This window comes from Triticum aestivum, chromosome 6B, assembly GCF_018294505.1.
Source record: "Triticum aestivum cultivar Chinese Spring chromosome 6B, IWGSC CS RefSeq v2.1, whole genome shotgun sequence".
In the NCBI taxonomy this organism is placed as follows: domain Eukaryota; kingdom Viridiplantae; phylum Streptophyta; class Magnoliopsida; order Poales; family Poaceae; genus Triticum; species Triticum aestivum.
The window spans coordinates 673,926,241-673,946,591 of record NC_057810.1 but is presented as its reverse complement, the minus strand read 5'-3'; the positions used below and the strand labels follow the sequence as shown (position 1 = coordinate 673,946,591).

The window sequence follows — 20,351 nt, the reverse complement described above, 5'->3', positions numbered from 1 at the left end:
ATATATTTCATACTATAATAGAAGAATCAAGAAAGAGTTATACGTTCCTATACGACCTATTTCCAACAAAAACTACTTGTTAAAAAAAGATATAAATACGTACTTTGGATAAGAAAATTACCATCTACGGTGCTTATCAAGAATAATCAGTATCAGTTTAAAAGAGAAGAATCCTTCTTTAAGAAACAATTACTTCACAAAGTATAGCCAAGAATTAACCTTGCCTGCTAAGTAATGAAGTGTTGTTTAGTCATGTGATGTTCTCGGTCTAATCTTCAGTTCTATTTTACCACGCCAGCTGAAATGCTATATACCATGTGACTGGGTCACAGGTTGTTACATTTCGTAGTTACGCATGGTCAGTTATATCTATCTTGCTAGCACGTATGATCAACTGGTCCATTTCTTCATCTATAACCATGTCATATACTGCCATCATCTCGGAAATGTTTGTTAGCAGCATGGTATCCGCTTTAATATATGCTTGAAGCATGGAGTTGTACATGGGCAAACTTATTAGGTTAAACTTTTGAAGAAGCTTCATGTATCCGCTTGCATCGTCCGCATTTCCTTGCTCCTCGAAGAACATTGCGATGGCCTCAACCAGTTTAACTGGAGGTCTCCATTGGCAACTCTTCATTAAAGGTAAAGCTTTCTTCATGGCATTGACAGCTTTGTCCATCTGCCTACTCCGAACAAATCCCTCCATCAATATCTCCCACGTCTTGTAGTTTGGCGGTGCACCTTTCTGTAGCATCTGGAGATGAAGCTTCTCAGCCTTTCAAGTCCACCTATTCCTCACATAAGCACCTAGAAGAACATTTGAAAACCGCACATCATGCTTCCTGCACTCCGCTTCCCAGCTTCCAAATATCCAACGATAGAGTTCTCATCAGAGTTTCCAACCGTGTTAGAACGCTTTCATCCTTATTACAACCATCTCCAACTTATCCTCTTCCTGCAACCTGCACATCTGCCTACTGTACTTTTTTTCCAACCAGGCATCCCCTTTTCCATTAATCACTCAGCGGAAAGATAACAGATTTTTCATCCTTATTACAACCATCTCTAACACTACCAAGCAACATACTAAAGTGGGAAACTAGGAAAGAGAGAGCGAGTTGGAGCACTACTAGGAAACCCGCTATAAATGCTCGACCTCGAAACATCTATCACAGGACAAAAATATAATAGCACCACAATCACCAAATAACACCATAACAAATTCACAAAGACAATGCGCAAAAGAACAAAGTCAACAGAACCACAAAATCATGATCAGATAGAACGCTCCGCTTCTCAGGGACATCAAAGCAGCAAAGAGGCGACTTCCAGGATTCCCCCGCACACTATGATATCAACATCCTCCTTTTAGCAACAGAGCAGGATCCACACGCAGCGGTGTCAACTGATGTGCCAGTGATGTAGCTTCTTTCAAGCAACACGCCCGTACTACTATACTAGTCGAACAGAGGCACTGATTGATCCTCCTAGCTTCAGTGCATCCTGTGTCGTCCTTGTTGCCATGAAATTGAGGCATCATGTGTGTGCTCGTCACGCCGCGGATCAATCCGGCTAGCTTAGTTCTCTTCGTACGTGCAAGTGCCCTGAGATCAATCAACTTGCTTAGGTAGCCCGCTTCGTACGTGCTGTAAGGAACAAGCTGAACTGACAAGTTCTTCAGTTAACTTCAGAATTGAAATTAAATTATGATAATTTAGGTCGTCTGATAAAGAAAAAGAAGGGATATTCTACTCGTCTGAACAGCAAAAGGTAGAAAATTTGGAGGAAGAACACGACGAACTTAGGGCGATTTCAAATACGCCGAAGGGCATACCAGAAACACCAATGGCTAAGGTTTAACCCTCTACATAGAGAATAACCTATATGTCTCTAGAACGTTCATTTTATACCCTTATAAATCCATGGTAAAAGAGAAAAAGTAGAGAGCAGGTAATGAAACATAGTAGCGGAGTTTCGGAAAGTTAATAGTGACGCAAGGGAGTTTGACATTCGTCCGATTGAAGATCCACGGTCAATAGTCATTCTGACATAAAGCGGCATGTGATGTAGTCGGCGTCGGATCAAAGAATGACAATGCAGAGAGCTTGATCCCGGAATGGTACAGGAATTGAATTAACTGAAGATGTCGAATTCTTCAGACAAGTACCATCAGCCGTGTACGTGGGTGTCTTTTCTTTCTTGCCAGAAAGCACTCGGTGAGAAGGGAGCCAGCTTTGCTACGTGTGGTCATGCTCTCGAGAGAAACAGGAACACAGCGAGCGGATCAAGCATATGCCAACAGGCACATGACTTCTTTTTTTATTTTTTGAGATGGAACACTCGTATTCCATTTACAGCACGGCAGAATCGCCGGTCACAGCACGGATTACATGAACATGGTAGCTATGAAACCATTCACAATGATCGCCATGAGCTAAACCTGAACCCAAATTTGCCAGCACATGAATAGGCACATGACTTTGATGTGTTAAAGGTGTCCAGACGCTAGTCGTCATTCTTCCGTGAGATTTCTGCGATAAAAGTTGTGATCCGGTAATCCACCGGTAGCTCCATGTGCCTCCTATGCCCATACCTATCGATTGTATATCCGTAGTGTGTAAATGGAATTGTGTTGTCCCTAGTGTGGAAAGTTTAGGGAAACATCGTACCCTACTGAGGGCGACGGGTTCGTGTTTATATAGCCAGGCGCTTATCTCTGGTACATGCATACAAGTTGTTGAGATTACAAACTTGAGATACAAGGGATAGAGAAGAGATATATTCGGTTACATGAGATAGAACTAAGTTAAACGACCAATGTATATCTCTACGAGTACAGCCTGTAAACCTGATGCATATAGCATGTTTAACACTCCCCCTTAATCACAACTTACATAAGTTGAGATTACGCTTGAATTCTTCAAAACTCTTTGTAGGCAAAGCCTTGGTAAATCCATCAGCAACTTGATCTCTAGAATGGACGAACCGAATGTCCAATTGCTTGCTGGCAACTCTTTCTCTGACAAAATGAAAGTCTATTTCAATGTGCTTAGTTCTGGCATGAAAACTGAATTAGCTGATAAGTATGTAGCACCAAGGTTGTCACACCATAAGCATGGAGCTAGAATCCGTTTAATGCCAAGTTCTCTTAGCAAAGACTGAACCCAGATAATTTCTGCTGTAGCATTTGCAAGAGCCTTGTATTTTGCCTATGTGCTTGACCTTGATACAGTGGCTTGTTTCTTTGCACACCATGATATGAGGTTAGGCCCAAAGAACACAGCAAAGCCACTTGTTGAGCGTCTGTCATCTACACAGCCTGCCCAATCAGAGTCTGAAAAGCACTGACAAGCATAGATGATGATTTGCTGAAAGTAAGAACAGTACACAAAGTATGTTTAACATATCTGACAATGCGCTTGGCTACAGTCCAATGAACAGTAGTGGGTGTATGAACAAACTGGCATACTTTGTTAACAGCAAAGGATATATCTGGCCTTGTAAGAGTCAAGTACTGAAGTGCACCTACCAAACTTCTGTAGTTGGTGTTGTCTTCTTGATTCAAGAGGTTTTCTTCTGTGAGAGACAATTTTTCAGAGCTTGGTAAAGGAGTTGATGAGGGTTTGCATCCTTGCAAACCAACCCTCTTTACCAGATCAGTTGCATACTTTTTCTGAGATAGATGAAGGTCATCTCCATGTTTCTGTACTTCAATATCTAGGAAGAAATACAAGTCTCCTAGATCTTTTAGAGCAAACTCAGCACTCAGATCCCTCAACAGTCCTGCCACTACTTCATTAGATGAACTAGTAACAATAATATTATCAACATAGATAAGAACAAATATGGAAGTATTTGACTTGTTGTAAATGAATAGTGAGGTGTCAGCCTTGGAGGGGGTAAACCCAAGTGCTTGCAGTTTGTGACTAAGACGTGAGTACCATGCTCTAGGGGCCTGCCTCAGACCATATATAGCTTTATCAAGTTTGTGAACATGTGAAGGGAACTTTTTATTTTCAAACCCAGGAGGTTGTTTCATATAGACGTCCTCTTTCAGAACACCATGAAGAAATGCATTCTGCACATCCAGTTGTCTAAGGCTCCATCCCCTGGAAACAACAATAGACAAAACAAGGCGAATGATGACAGCTTTTACTACTGGACTAAAGGTATCTTCATAGTCCAACCCATACATTTGCTTAAAACCTTTTGCAACCAACCTAGCTTTATAGCAATCAATAGTTCCATCAGATTTTCTTTTGATTCTAAAAACCCACTTGCAGTCAATCAAGTTTTTACCTTGCTGTGGGGGAACTAGATGCCAGGTCTTGTTTTTCTGTAGTGCTATGTGCTCTTCCTCCATAGCCTTTCTCCACGAGACATTACCCAGTGCCTCTTGAAGTGTAGCAGGTTCACCTGTGGAACAAGCCAAACCAAATTTGGTAATATGTTTGTAATTTGCAGGCTTAAGTACCCATTTTTTGAGCCTTGTTCGTGGTGTAGAAGGCTCCAAAGAAGATCCAGGAGCACCCCCTGCAGCGGCAGATCCCAAGGCTGATACGGCTGACTCAGATCGATGCGCTGGAGGATCTTCTGTGGCTGAGCGCAGAGGTGCAGCTGACGAAGACGACGCAGAGGATCCCGCGCCAGGCCTAGCTGGCATGCCATCATGGCGCGATGATTGGGCCGGTCGGACCTGGGAAGGCGTGTCGGACGCGGTTGGTGCAGAGCGCCAGGTGTAGCACCGCGTCGCGTCAGTGGGCCACCGAGCCACGGGCCGCGTGGCAGTTGCGAACTCGCCCAGAGCGGAGTCGGGCACAGGACGAGTGGGAGACGCCCGCGTGTCGACGCCAGGGTGGCCAGCGATGTCGCTTTCACGGGTTGGTGGCGCAGAGCCAAAGGCCGGCGCGCTGGCCCGCTCCTGCGGTGCAGATCCCGCGGAAGATGCGCCGCCAGACTGCTACTACAGCAATCCCGAGGAAGATCTGCTCCCTAGCAGCGGAAACATAAAATGTGACCCATGCGCCGCATTAGTTTCTTCAATGATTTCTTCTGTATTTTCACCTGTAGTACCGCAAAGCTCATGCATGCTGTTATGAGAATCAGTCAATATTGGTGCACCGCAACTGTTTTCCCCTATGGCATCACCGGTGAGATGTGAGGACAATAGGAGGATTTCTTGGCGAAGGAGTGCTCTGGTGTTGGGATGAAGATCAGCGAAAGGGAATTTAGTTTCATCAAAGACAACATCCCTGGAGATGTAGACACGACCGGTGGAAACATCAAGGCATTTCACGCCTTTGTGTTGAGCACTATAGCCAATGAATACGCATTGTGTCGAACGGAACATGAGCTTTCTATTGTTGTAAGGTCTGACGTTTGGCCAGCACGCACATCCAAAGACACGAAGTGACTTGTACTCAGGTTTGGTGTGGAGAAGTCGCTCAGTGGGAGTTTCATAGTTGATGACTCGGCTAGGTAACATATTGATGAGATGCACAGCAGTGAGAAAAGCTTCATCCCAAAACTTAAGTGGCATGGATGCTCGTGCAAGTAGGGAAAGCCCTACCTCTACAATGAGTCTGTGCTTGCGCTCGGCTGACCCATTTTGCTGATGGGCATGCGGGCAAGAAACATGGTGAGATACACCAAGTTGTTGGAAGAAGGAATTCAACTTTTCGTATTCCCCTCCCCAATCAGATTGGACAGCAATTATTTTGCTATAAAATTTCCTCTCAACTAAAGCTTGGAAATTTTGAAATACTTAAAACACATCGGATCTTTTCTTGAGAAGATAGATCCAGGAATATTTGTTGTAGTCATCAATGAAACTCACATAATAACTATGTCTACCAACAGAGGAGGGGGCAGGACCCCAAACATCGGGGAAAATGAGTTGCAAAGGTTTGGTAGAAATACCCATAGAAATTGGATATGATAGCTGATGGCTTTTAGCCTTTTGACAAGAATCGCAAATTGTTTCGCAATTGTGCTCTCCAACATATGGAAGCTTATTTTTCCTAAGCAATCTTTTAACTAAAGAAAATGATGCATGCCCTAAACGATCGTGCCACCGAGAGGATGAGAGCTTGGTGACACCACATGCTTGCTTACTGAGCCTCCTAAGTTCAGGAATCAACGGATACAGCCCTCGAACGCATCTACCTCGATATAGGATTTTCTTCATGACCTGGTCCTTGATGAAAAAGAAGAAGGGGTGTCGGGGACATACCCCGCGGTGTAACCCGGCCGCAAGGTATAACCCGGCCGGACTTGGCGACTCACTAATGACCCGCCCTGACTGCACGACACACTAAGTGACCCGCCCGATCCTGGCGACTTATGGGTGACCTGGCAAGCGGATCAGAGAAGCGACAAGACCCGGGGGCCCAGGAGGCTCAAGGCCCAGAAGGCCGGCTTAAGAGGAAAGGCGTAAGGAGTATCTCCCTTACAAGGAATCAAGACCCGGACTTGTATCCGGCTTGTAGTACAAGATAGGCTAGTCCTACTAGGACTCCATATGTAACCCGCCCCTCTAACTTATATAAGGAGGGGCAGGGCTCCCCAAAGAGGAACAAGCAACAAAAAACAATCTCTAGGGCTAGACACAACTAGAGGAGAGCCGGTTTACAGTGACTTCCTTGTGATGATAATGAGATCTAGCCTCAAACAGCATGTAGGGTTATTACCGGATAATGTTTCCCGGGGCCTGAAGCTGTCTAAACCCTTGTCTTGTGTTCTGTCTCTCGATTCCGCTCAACCCCTGTCAAGCTACCACATAGATGCGTTGGCCTCGCGACTAAGTCCTCACACGAAGGACATTTGACATGTTAATTCCACGACAATTGACGCCCACCGTGGGGCTGACGCACGGTGATGTTGAGTTCTTGGAGGAATTTCTCTCGGGGATCGAGAAGTTCACAATAGTTTGAAAGGATCTGCATCATAAGTTAGGGTTTCGTCGTAAAGCGCCATCGCACACATCTGTGGCGATCCGTCCAAGGACGAATCGATATCTGCTAGGGCCGAGACCGTCGTTTTCTCCGGAAACCTATTTCGCGAGCATTGGTACAGGGAGGCATGAGCCGCAAGTTGTTCTTCGACGAGATCAAGACCAAATTATTTCCAGCCATGTAAGGGGCTGTTTGGTTTGTGACTAACTTTACCAAAGGTTGCCACACCTAAGGTTAGGCAAGTTTGACTAACTTAGGTGAGTGTTTGGTTCAAGCCACACCTTAGGCAAGCCACACTAAGACTCCACATGGCATACACACAAAAAGTGTGGCAAGATTTCCTTAGGCTTGCCAACTTGTAACTCTCATTTTGATGAACTAACCTTAGGCAAATTTAACAAAAATGTGTGGCAAAGTGTGGTAATGCAAGGCCTAGAACCAAACAGCTCCTAAGTCTACCTGGAAATCCGCTTGCTGTCAATTCCGAGGTTAGAGGAACGGCGAGGGTCAGCTGCGGCATTAAAAAATAAATAAAAGGGCGAAGACCACGACCCGGAAAAGGACGTGTACATGGGTACGATTTCGGCCCTATCCAGAGTCGCCCACGCCTCTCCCTCCTACGGCAGCTCGGACACAAGCCGGCCTCGCCGGCCGCCGCTGTCCGCCTTTGACACCTCTGCCTCCGCCCGCTTCAGCAGTAGCTGACTGAGCCGCCGCAGGCCGCGACCCGCCTGTACTGCCGCTTCGCCTCGCTCTTCATGGCTCAGGTCCTGTTTCAAGCGGCGCCGCCAAGTCGCCGTCGCTGTCACGCTTTTGCCTCTACCTCGTGAGCCGCAGCCTCTGTCACCGGCTGTTCTTGTTGCTGTGCCTTCGAGCGCCTCCTTGACCCGCCGGAGTTGCTCCTTTGAGCCGCCACTTATCTGCACTACGGCGGCGAGTCATGCATCACTGCGGTCTTGAGCCGCCGTCGCCTGCAAGTCGCCCGTCTCCGGGCCACCGCGGATTCGCCGTGCCTCGCCAGCAGGCCGTCGCCACCGAGTCTTGCCTCGCCAGGGGTCCCCGCAGCCGCAGGCCACAGCCACTGCGAGCTTGCCGAGCTGACGGCGGCCTCGCTCCTCTGTCACAAGTCGCCGCCAAATCAACAGCGCGCCTCAAGTCGCCACGCTTTTACGCCTCGCCCGTATTCAGCTGTTGATGTTGTGTTTAAAGTTGGAGATCTAATTACAATCATTGGTCTGATTACAAGGCGCACAACAAAACACAAGGCATTTGATGTTGGAGATGCAGCTACTGCCGTTGGTGTTCACAACTTGTGTCAGACAGACTGACCAGCCGCCGCGGTCGATGCCTTGAGGGTTGTGCAATTTCAGACTGGTTAATCCATAGCAGCATCCCTTCCTTACCTCCAACAATGTCATCCAACCTACAAATCTTCAAGCTGAGTAAAACGATCAATAATACTGGAAAGGGTGACCTGAAAGTGGAGCGAACGCTGCTACAGTTTGGTAGCACTTGCTCTGATTCCCAAGGTTTTACATGAAAAATTACGGAGGCAACTCATACATGCTCAAAAGGAGTAGCAGCTCACACATGCGGTTGAAAATACAAAGGAGCCTTTAATTTCTAGGCGGTCTTGTTTTTACCCAGAGATGTTCACAGAAACAGTTGAGATAACGCAAACTCAAGGATCATCTGTCGTAACAAATCCACGACAGTTGACGTACGATGGCTCCACAACTAAGATCATCTACCGTTCACAAACATCAGATAATATCCCTCTAAATTTATCTTATTAATACTTATTGTTTTTTATCAAAGAATAATTACGTTGTCTTGTAATATTTTTACACAGGACATTTTCTTTTACGCCATTATACCGCGAATACGGAGTGCATGCACTGGCGTTTATCCATGCCACGCCGCTCGACAAACACGCGTGCAAGCTGTCGTTCCCGCGGTGCAGTCTGCATCAACTCGTCAGGACCGCTCCCGCTCGTGTGAGTTGCCCAATAGCGCACACGGGCTGCCGTCCCCCGCAGTCCGGTCTGTATCAACATACAGCCGACTCGCGACCGCACCGACTTATATATAACGCCACAGACGACTTGCCTGTCCGCTTTCGCGGCCGGTTCACGCGTCCACACCGGCTTACAACGAGGAGGATAACTACTGGCCTGACGTATCAGGTGAAATCCATCTATTATATTTTTATATCGTATATTGCTTTCTTAAAAAAAGAGCAATTACTTTGGGTTGCGATATTTTTTGCAGGACAACTATTCACTGCAAAAACTATGACCATATCAAGGATATATAGCTCGCGCCACCATTATAATGTGCTAGCATCTGTCCATACCATCAAGCTCGATGAATATATGTGCAAACCGACATTCTGCAGGCTAGTTTACATCAACATGATGTAGCTAACTCACCCATCCACGCCGGCTTATAACACCATGGCCGACTCATCTGTCTGTGCCACCTCTGATACTGCGGTCGTCTTTGTCATCCGTCTCTCATGGCCTGGTCTACATCAACATACCGGGCCGCACCTGTCCGCATGAAGCTGTTTATTGAGTGTGAGCAAGTCACTGCTTGGGAAGCCCAGTTTTTCTTCCAACAAATTGGAGGCAAATTATCATATATTATCAGCCGTCGTCTGCACTGGACGGTTCAATAGGCAGGCGCACAAGTTGTCGCCACTACAGTTTGGTTAACCTCAAACAGCTAGTTGGAAGGAGCCATTGGCCGAGTTGTTGACACGGCTCATACGGGATCATTTATAACCCGCCGCAGTCACCTCAACCTTCTGTGGATTCACATCGTGCTATCAACGCCAATGATATACACCTTCTGCTATGGTCAAATATGGATAATCTCAAGCCAACTCCTTGAGTCATCTTGAGACTCGGGGGCTACAATGGTATGACTCGGCAAAATTAGCCGGTTTCAATGGATTCAAGAACTCCGGGTCATTGGAGGGAAGGTAACCCGGTTCCAGAGGCTACCGCTATATTGGTGAAAAAATTAAAGGCCGTCAGAAAATTTCCGGCTTAAAAAGAAGGACTTCGGTTTAAAATCCGGTTCAAGAGACATCTCTCTCCCACAAGGCACTGACACTCTTAATATCTGGTTTAAAAACCGGTTTAAGGGAAATTTATTTACCACAAGGCTTTGAAGCTCTCAAATCTGGTTCAAATCCGGCTCAAGGTAAATTTATCTCTCACAAAGTTTTGAAGCTTTCAAATCCGGTTTAAACTTCCGATTCAAAAAGAATTAATCTCTCGCAAATTCGAGTTCTCAGAAAGATTAAAGGGTGCCAAAAAGAACTTGCTGCCATGATGCGCGGTTCAAACATAGGTATCATGCCTTACGGCTTATTCTTATTATGGTCATTTGGGGGCTTCCTGTTCAAACATAGGTCGTATTCGAACCAAAGAGAACATAGCTGTCGATACCCGCTTGACCGGCATACTACCCAACCCACTTGGGAGCTTCTTGATCATATTTGAATCATAGCTTAACTCCTTTGGGTCTAACGTGGATCGTATACGAATCAGCGTCATTAAACAAATCTTATGGTCACTTGGGGGCTTCCTGTTCAAACATAGGTCGTATTCGAACCAAAGAGAACATAGCTGTCGATACCCACTTGATCGGCATCGCCAAAGCCACTGGGGGCTATATGATCGTATTCGAATCTTAGATTAACCCCTTTGGAACGGTTTACTGATCGTATCCGAATCAGAAGCCTCAAAAAGTTTTATTCTATCTCTGGTAAAGTTTATTGCAGCCACAATTACTTAACTTGAGACCTTTTGGGGATTATATCTCAAATGTATATAAGTGTTTTATGATTAACCTGGCTTGACTTTTGACTATAAGTGGCCAACTTATGACAACCATCATTTATATGGAAGCATTGGCTTCTAAGGATTGGATTATCACCCTTATTACACAGGTCATGTAACCGGCAATACAAATTCAATATCGCAGTGGTCATTTGGGGGTTTTTCCTGTTCAAACATAGATCGTATTCAAACCAAAGAGAACATAGTTGTCGATACCCACTTTGATCGGCAACGCCAACGCCACTGGGGGTTATATGATCGTATTCGAATCTTAGCTTAACCCCTTTGGAACGGTTTACTGATTGTATTCGAATCAGAAGCCTCAAAAATTTTATCTGTTTTTATACAATCGCAAGTATTTGAGTTGTCATAAATATCATATGTGCCGGCTCTTACAGACTTGAGTTATCAACTTCACTGTCCGGGTTACATAAACCAGCGGTATCATTCAAAGGATCATAGGGATCTTGTGATCTACTTGTGTGCAGGATAAGACTATATTTGGGTAGTTACCCGCCCTGGCTTTTGACATTAAGTCGCCAGGGCATATGTTGTTTAAACTCTGTGCAGGATCTACAGAGCTATGGCTTACATAAATGATCAAGTTCAAGCCCATCATCAAAGATTGAAATTGATGTCTCAAAAGGGTTATTAATTCTTGATTTTCTCAAAGGCTATACACCACCGGGTTACAATGAATGCGCATCGGCCAAGAGCCGCCAGGTATTTAAACTCCGGATTTACTTGTCAACCGTTGAGGTATTCAAATCTTTAATAGCCAAAACTGGCTGGATTTTCATGATGATATTGAATGATTGAGGTTTTCATACCGGATTATATTGTTCAAATCTTAAATAGCCAACATGGCTGGATTTCTATTGTGATTATCAATAACCAGTGTTATGATTGAGGTTTTCAAAGTCGCTTCAGCGCAATGGATATTATTTTATCAATGGGTATGATTTATTCTACAATGAAAGGAATAGTCCCGAGTCACTACAGGCTTACGACCCGGCACTTGGGGGCTACATTATTCAAATTAAGGTTACATCAAATATGCAAGTCTCACGTCGCTGCAAGCATGCACCATGACACTTGGGGGCTAATGCAAAGTCATTTTTGCTCACCTCATTGAAGACCCGACTCATCACATCATAATGAGCCGGCCCTTGGGGGCTACCAATTGCTACTATCAACAGTTCAAGGTACACAAGTCTTAAATCCATTATATTGAAGGATCCATTGCTCAGTTGGTAAAGCACAAAGCTCTTAACCTTGTGGACGTGGGTTCAAGCCCCGTGGTGGAGATTACATCATATGATGTTATTATCAATGAAGTATATATAAAGTTCCAGCTTGGTATTATCTTACTAAGCCGGCCCTTGGGGGCTACACATTGTTGTTTAAGTTTACATGATAATATTTACAAAGTCCCTGCTCATTATTGCATAATGACCCGGCCCTTGGGGGCTACACTGGTTGAAGTTTTATGAGAATAAGGCAATTACAAGTCCCAGGTTGCTGCAAGCATGACAACCCGGCACTTGGGGGCTACAGGTAATATGGATATAAGGGAGAAATATCTTCCAATTTTTAGTTTTGAGCAAACCAGATTGACCCGGCATCACCAATCATTATGATCCGGTGTCTGCAACAATCATAACCCGGCGTCATCAATAATCATGGACCGGCATTGGCAACAATCATGAACCGGCGTTGGAAAACAATCATGACCAGGAATTATCAGTTTTTATAACACGGAGATTTTGGAAATTATAACTCGGCAAGATCTATACCTTTAAGCCGGTTGAAATCAGATGAGTATTTCAAGACCTATAATTTTAAGCCGACGCTTTAGAAGCCGACTCAGATGGATTATTTGTTTACAATATTTCTTCTACAAGCAAATTGATTGTGAAGCTGGTCTATTGACCCGGATTTTCTAGAAGAAGGAAATGACAAGGACTTAAGGATGTTCAGGTGCCGGTTTACAAGAATTCTTAACCCGGAGCACAACCTGTCAAATTTGTTCTTGTATTTATTTTGCAGCATAAGTTTACCATGGATAAATCCAAGCTAAACTTGGGGGCTAATGTCGGGGATATACCCCGCGGTGTAATCCGGCCGCAAGGTATAACCCGACCGGACTTGGCGACTCACTAATGATCCGTCCTGACTGCACGACACACTAAGTGACCCGCCCGATCCTGGCGACTTATGGGTGACCTGGCAAGCGCATCAGAGGAGCGACAAGACCCGGGGGACCAGGAGGCTCAAGTCCCGGAAGGCCGGCTTATGTTATGATAGGCCGGCTTAAGAGGAAAGGCGTAAGGAGTATCTCCCTTACAAGGAATCAAGACCCGGACTTGTATCCGGCTTGTAGTACAAGGTAGGCTAGTCCTACTAGGACTCCATATGTAACCCGCCCCTCTAACTTATATAAGGAGGGGCAGGGCTCCCCAAAGAGGAACAAGCAACAAGAAACAATCTCTAGGGCTAGACACAACTAGAGGAGAGTCGGTTTACGGTGACTTCCTTGTGATGATAATGAGATCTAGCCTCAAACAGCATGTAGGGTTATTACCGGATGATGTTTCCCGGGGCCTGAAGCTGTCTAAACCCTTGTCTTGTGTTCTGTCTCTCGATTCCACTCAACCCCTCTCAAGCTACCACATAGATGCGTTGGCCTCGCGACTAAGTCCTCACACGAAGGACATCTGACGTGTTAATTCCACGACAAGGGGTGAAACTCAAGAAACACATGATTATCAAGGGTGATTCGATGAACAGAAAGAAGATTCATGGAGGCTTTTGGGACATGCAAAAAAATTTGAAGATGAAGTTTTCGGTGAGGGGTTTTAATAGTTGAGTGACCAATATGACGGATTTTCATACCTTCTCCATTTGCAGCACGGATTTGGTCGGGGCCGCGGTACTTCTCCCTCATGGTCACTTTCTCCAGTTCGCCCATGATGTGGTTGGTAGCACCATTGTCCACGTACCAGTTTGTATCGATGTCGTACGATCCTTCAGCATTGCCGGCTACTTTCTCGTCTTGAGATGAGTCGTTGTCATCCTCAAAACAGTATCAGCAGTCCTTCGCCGAGTGCCCCAGCTTGCCACAGATTTGACACTTGACAGCATCGGGGCAAGACTTGGCAGAGGAGTTGGTGCGGCGACCCTTGGTGTTGTTGTAGGAGGGCCGGCCACTGCCATTGCTGCTGCTGTTGTTGTTGGCGCGAGGGTTGTTGTTGCTGTTTTGCCCCTTGCGCGGAGGGCCACGGTAGTGGGAGGAGACACCACCTCCACGACCACGTGAAGCACCATTGGCCGAGGACTTGAAGCCGTTGTCGTTGTCGCGGTAGAGCGCCACCCTCTGGTCAAAATTGTGAGCATCCAGCGCCGAGACCAGCGGCTGGTACTCCATGTCGAGCCCCGCAAGGATGTGAGAGATCAGTTGATCATCATCCAGGGGCTTTCCCGCCGCTGCCAGCTCGTCCGCCAGCGAGCGCATCTAGGCAAAGTACGTCGCCACGGACTGTTGCCCCTTCTGCGCATTAGCAAGTGCTATGCATATGTTGTTGATGCGGGAGATTGAGGTCGAGGAGAACATGTGCGCGAGCGCCGTCTAGAGATCGTGTGCATGGGTGATGGCCGTAACCTGCACAAGCACTTCCTTCGACAAGTTATTCAGCAAATACTAATACCTGCTGATCTTCCCTGATCCAGATTGAATACAGGGGATTTGGCGATGACTGCTCCTTCCCATCCGCCAGCTTGGTGATGACGGTCGAGGCAGGTTCCTTCATGGATCCATCGACGTAGCCGAAGAACCCCGCGCCTCGGAGTTGCGGCGTGATCTAGGTACGCCAGAGCATGTAATTCATGCGCGTAAGCTTTTCGGTGATCTGGCCGGTCAGGGTACCCTGAGGAATGCTCGAGGAGGAGGACATGGCGTCTTGGTGGTGGAGATTGAAAACTAGATGTGATGGAAGAGGTTAGCTCTGTATACCATGTGGAAAGTTTAGTGAAACGTCGTACCCTACCGAGGGCGACGGGTTCGTGTTTATATAGCCAGACGCTTATCTCTGGTACATGCGTACAAGTTGTAGAGATTACAAACTTGGGATACAAGGGATAGAGAAGAGATATATTTGGTTACATGAGATAGAACTAAGTTAAACGACCAATGTATATCTCTACGAGTCCATCCTGTAAACCTGACGCATATAGCATGTTTAACACCTAGCGTGTGATTGAAATTGTGTAATTTCAAGGCAGAGAAGTAAAATAGTAGATAAGAAATTCAACTTACGCTTACAGAAGCATTGCTCCTTATAAAAGAACTTGGATGGTGATGATGGTAGGGAGTGACATGAAACCATTGGTCCTTTGGTAGATCAATAGCTAGGAGTACCTCTCATCTTAAACTTCTACTCCAGCAGGCCAGTAGCTGAAAAGAATTGGGGCTAAAATAACCATGAGCTTGGTCCTTGGTATGTTAGCAGGTGCAAGAGTTTTAATAATTCTTTAGACAAACAATGAATTTTCTTATGGTACATTGGTATATTTGCCCTTCAGAACTCTGTACCAAGATCAAGAATTAAAAATGACACACCTGGCCAATGCAGTTCATTATTACAAAGAGAAAACACAAGTACAACAATGTTGCCTAGTCTCACCAAACTCGGATGATATTGAAGATGAATAACTACAGTGTTTGGAAACAACAAGTCTTTTAAAAAAAGAAAATATATCGCACAGAATTATATCACTAATCATCTCTATAAAGCTATAAGAACCACCTTATCCGGTTCTTACAGAAGTATGAATGAAGGCCTGCAAACTTCTCAGGATCGTCTACGTACATACAACAGAGATCCACCACAATAAAAGCATATAATCGGCATCTCTGTTAAGAAACAAGAATTTTACTTTGCTCATGACTAATCATCCCAATAAAGCTATAAGAACCCATTATCCGGTTCTTACAAAAGTATGAAGCCCTCCAAACTTCTCAGGCTCGTCTCAAGTACATACAATGGAGATCCTACACAATAGAAGCATATAATTGTCATGTCTTGAGAAATCATCACTTCACATAGACAAAAATTCACTTTGCTTGCCTGCTAAGCAATGAAATGTTGTTTTGTCATGTGTTGTTCTTGGTCTAATCTGCAGTTCTATTTTGTGACGTCGGCGAAGGTTTATTTGCCGAAGAAACATTTTATTTTGAGGTTTTAGTCGAAACATATTTTTTCTCAACATGGGTGCCTCTATGCTATAAAGCTGGGCTGGTGCCCCTACGCGGGTGGGCTTGTCTCTATTTGGGCCTCGTTTTTTTTTCATGGCCCAACATCTATTCGGCAGCAACATTTTTTTACTAGAAACTTATTTTTGGGGGATGTGCACTCTGTTAACTGAAGAACAAGAACAGAGCATGAACGCTGAATATTTCTGCTTCGATTCAGTTACATGAACTTGGCATGGCGCACAGATCGCATCCTCTACCCTGACAGACCTAAATGCCCCCTCTAATGACGGATGAACAACAAGTAAAACAAAAACAGAGCAATGACACAACAATAGAACCCCCCTGCCATGATATTTGTTTGCTTCTGCAAATCGATCATCTCCATTTGATTTTCCTTGATCTTCTTCATTTCCTCGGTTAGTTCAGACTCCAAGTGTAGTTCAGCATTGCGCGCATACCTCGCCATCGGCACGACTCTGCCCGCCGCTCTGTCCGAGCTCGACCCCCCCCCCCCCCCCAATTCTCCATCTGCGGCACCCCGCCCAATTGAGCTCCCAGGTTGCGACCCCGCTCGAATCAATGTAGCCCTCGAACTGAATCCTCTCAACATAATCATCCATCCACTCGAAATGTGTGCATTTCTTCAGGATTTGAAAACAAAAACATGAAGCCTAAATTCCAAATTCGAGGGGAAAAACAAAGTATGAAGAAATTAGAGCAAATGGTAGTGAAAGAACGGGCTAAGAACTGAGACATAACCTTGCCATCCCTTCCTACCATTGTTTTGCTCAAGCACTTCACAAATTCCCGCCCAATATTTCCATTCTCATCAGTCCTACTGACCCACCGTTTTACAGGCTCTGGGCCTGGGCAGTCAGGGCACCTTGTGAGCGGCACTGGACCATACTAAAGCCATTTTTGAGTGTGTGGCGGAGGAGGTGGACATCTACACTAGGTCGCCGGAAAAGAGGAAGAATGGGGAAAGGGGAAGCAATGGGCCAGGGCGGGCGGACAGGCACGGGCGGTTGTCTCTTCTAGTTGCGAAGAGGTGAGTCCCGCGCTTACTGGACAAGTGGTGCGTCCCGCACTTACGTGGATAAGTTGTGGGTCCAGCCCATAACAGCTAATGAGGGCATCCGTTCAACTTAAGAGCCATGTCGTATCTGGACTATTTGCTCGCTCAAAAGTGTCGTCCCAAAGCCATTTTTGTCAACAACGTTGCACTCCGTTCAATTCCCACGAAAGATGTCGCACAGGAGCTATTGACCCGTAAAGATCGAGGGAGAGTACAGAGTAGCTAGATCCAAAACCCCCAGGAACAGTAACGTTCGTGGATGTGCTAACCTAGCACACAGGCAGGCAGCTGGACCAGCCTGGCTTGTTTATCGTAGCACATACGTATACTGCTGGTGTAGATCGATCTACGTGGGCTTGTCGCTCCTGGCTTTTTTGCTTAACTCTAACAGGCACAACGGCTGGCTGAACCCAAGATGCACGTTGTGGTTCCACAGTTACACCCATAATTCCTAGTGCCTTCCATGCCCATTCCTAATCATATACCTAGTGTGTAGACACAAAAGCACCATATAGTCATTAGAAGACTTACGGTTGCCCTGCTAGATATTTCGAAGATGGAGAAGTAAACAAATGGGAAATAAGTTATTCCCCTTTTGCTTAGGGATCGCCGGCTTCTTATAGAAAGACTTGGTGCTAGACAGTGACATGTAGTCTAGTCCTTCGGTAGGTCAATAGCTAAGAATCCCTTGATCATGTGCTTGGTCCTTGGGTAGGTCAGTGAATATGAAACCTTTATTAATTATGTAACCAAAATAATGAATTAATTTTTATTTCCTTTTTTCCCATGAAAAGGAAGATTTGTATTGCTCTTTTGACTTTGCAGCAAGATCAAGACGATCCACATAGTGAATGCAGTTCACTGATACTCAGGAAAGTAAATACCAATGGCTGTCATTCTGTCCCTAAAGAGAAAAGAGAACGTCCTAAGTGGAGCCAATATTCTCTAGTTTCATCACACTCCAGAGATATTGAAGATGAATAACTACAGTACTTGGAGAGAAGAAGTCCTATGAGAGAGACTATATCTCATGCATCACCGAGGCTATAAGAGCCACCTTGTGTTGCTCTTCCAAAAGAATGAAGCCCTCCAAAATTCTCATATTCCCCTCTTTACTACAACGGAGATCTGCCACAATAACATAGCCGTAATCTCTGTTAAGAATTAACTACTTCTCATAACAAAGGCAGAAATTCACTCAGCTCAGAACCTTATCTGAAGAGCAACACACTATTATCAGTCTAATTTCCAGTTCTATTTTTTTTTGTCTTCGGATCTGAATTGTTGTTTAATACCACCTTCAAAGCTTTGACAAGGACCCTTCTGTCTAAATGCTACCATTACCGAAAAAGGATTTTCCCCCGCTTTGTATACAAAGCAACCAACCGAACCATACAGGGATAGGTGCTGGGGCGGAAGCAGCACAGACACGTCCAAAAGAAACGACAGAGAAAGAGCAAAAGAAACAAATGCTGACAACGGCGGATCAACAAAAACGAAGAAGCCTCGCGATCGCTGCGCCCACCGAAATCTACCCCTAGGCTCCAAAACACCGAAACGCCGGCACCTATCAACACCTCCAAAAAGGATCGCGACGATGATGACGCTGCTGCCAAGAGTTTCCCCCGGTACACGACGAGGCGAGAGGCAGGGTAGCCCCAGACGCCCTACCGGAAGGTCAGGTGGCACCCTCAAGTGCCACCGCGCCGGTGTCGGCCACGCCGACAGGGGTTTCTCCCGATCCCAACCCGCACCTCGGGCGCTCCAGATCCATCCACCAAACCAACCACCACCCTGCGCCAACATGGTCATGAGGCCCCCACGCCGTCTCACCACGGCACCACGAAATGAGGGCAGTGCGGCGAAGGATCAGAGCCGGGACTAAGGCATCAGCACCGTCGGCACGCGGGAGGGCCCCACCTCCACCGTCAGCGACGGTAGCCGTCCGGACGCAATAGCAAGAGCACACCAAGCCCGTGGCCGAGCCCTCGTGGGCCCGTAAAGCTCGGCCCGTAAAGCTCCCACCTTCGCGCTGCTGCCAACACGCCATCGGCGCCGACGCCCCCATATCCAAGCCGCTCCTCCTCCTCATCGCACCACAGACAACAAGGCCATGCTGGTAGGCCTGGGCATTCAGTATAAACCGAAAGTTCAGTTAATACATTTCAGTATTTTTCATATTTCGGTTAGAGAAAATGCTAACCGAAGATGACTCAAAATTTTAGAAAACCAAAAGTTCGGTTAACCGGTATTTCGGTTCGGTATTCAGTTTATACCGTTTATACCGAAAGCTAGTTCAGCAGCGTGTGCGCCTTGTAACTCCTGCAGCTTACCCTCTTATATAGCTGAGCTACCTGCGCTCCTTCACGTCGCCAGCCGAGGTGGGACTAATCCCACGACCACAACACGTCCGGATGGTTTGCTCACGTACATGCAAACTACATGGGCCACGCAGTAAAAGGCCCAAAAATGGTACGTGCCTTGCCAAGTTGCTGGCTGGGCTCGTGGGAGACTGGGAATGATTTTCCCCCTGCCGCGCGCAGGCTGGTCGCTGTGTGGCGCATCTTTTTGCGACGGGAGCAGCTCTCGTGACTCTGTACTATTTATATGTTCGGTTTTTTTGTTCGGTTACCCATGAGAAACCGAACTGATCAAAAACAATTCGGTTAACAAAAGTAAAAACCGAAATTTCCATTACATGTATTAAAAACCGAAAATTCGGTTTTTTTGGTTTCGGCTTCGGTTCGGTCTTCGGTTTGTCGGTTTTTATGCCCACCCCTACATGCTGGGGCCCGACCCGCTAGGACCCAGACGGAGCCCGACGGGCCCAGATCTGGGCCGGGGGCGCGACGTCGGCCACCCAGCACCACCACCACGCCGCCCGGCCACCAAGGAGCCGCGCCGCCACCACGTCTGCCGCCGGCCACCCCGCCGAGTCACCGGACCGCCGTCAAGCCGAGCGACACCGCCGCCGCCCCCCTGCCCCGGGCCAGGAGGACGCGCGCGCGGGGGAGGAAGATCCTGCCGCCGCCGGCACCCCCCGGGCCGGAGCCGGGGGCGCTCGCCGACGACGGCAGGGGAGAGGAAGATCGGAGCGAGGCCGAGAGCCGCGGCGTGGGGGCCGCCCCGGCCGCCTCCCGGGGAGGGGAGGCGAGGGCGGAAGGAGGGGGGAGGAAGGGCGGGGGGAGGGAGGGCCGGATCCGGGCCGCGTGCCG

The 20,351-nt window shown here is 46.8% G+C and overlaps 1 pseudogene; it reads right to left on the bottom strand.

Annotated features, from left to right (window-relative positions):
- Window positions 1-14,143: 14,143 nt before the first annotated feature.
- LOC123140394 (uncharacterized) lies at window positions 14,144-14,282 on the bottom strand (annotated as a pseudogene).
- Window positions 14,283-20,351: the final 6,069 nt, after the last annotated feature.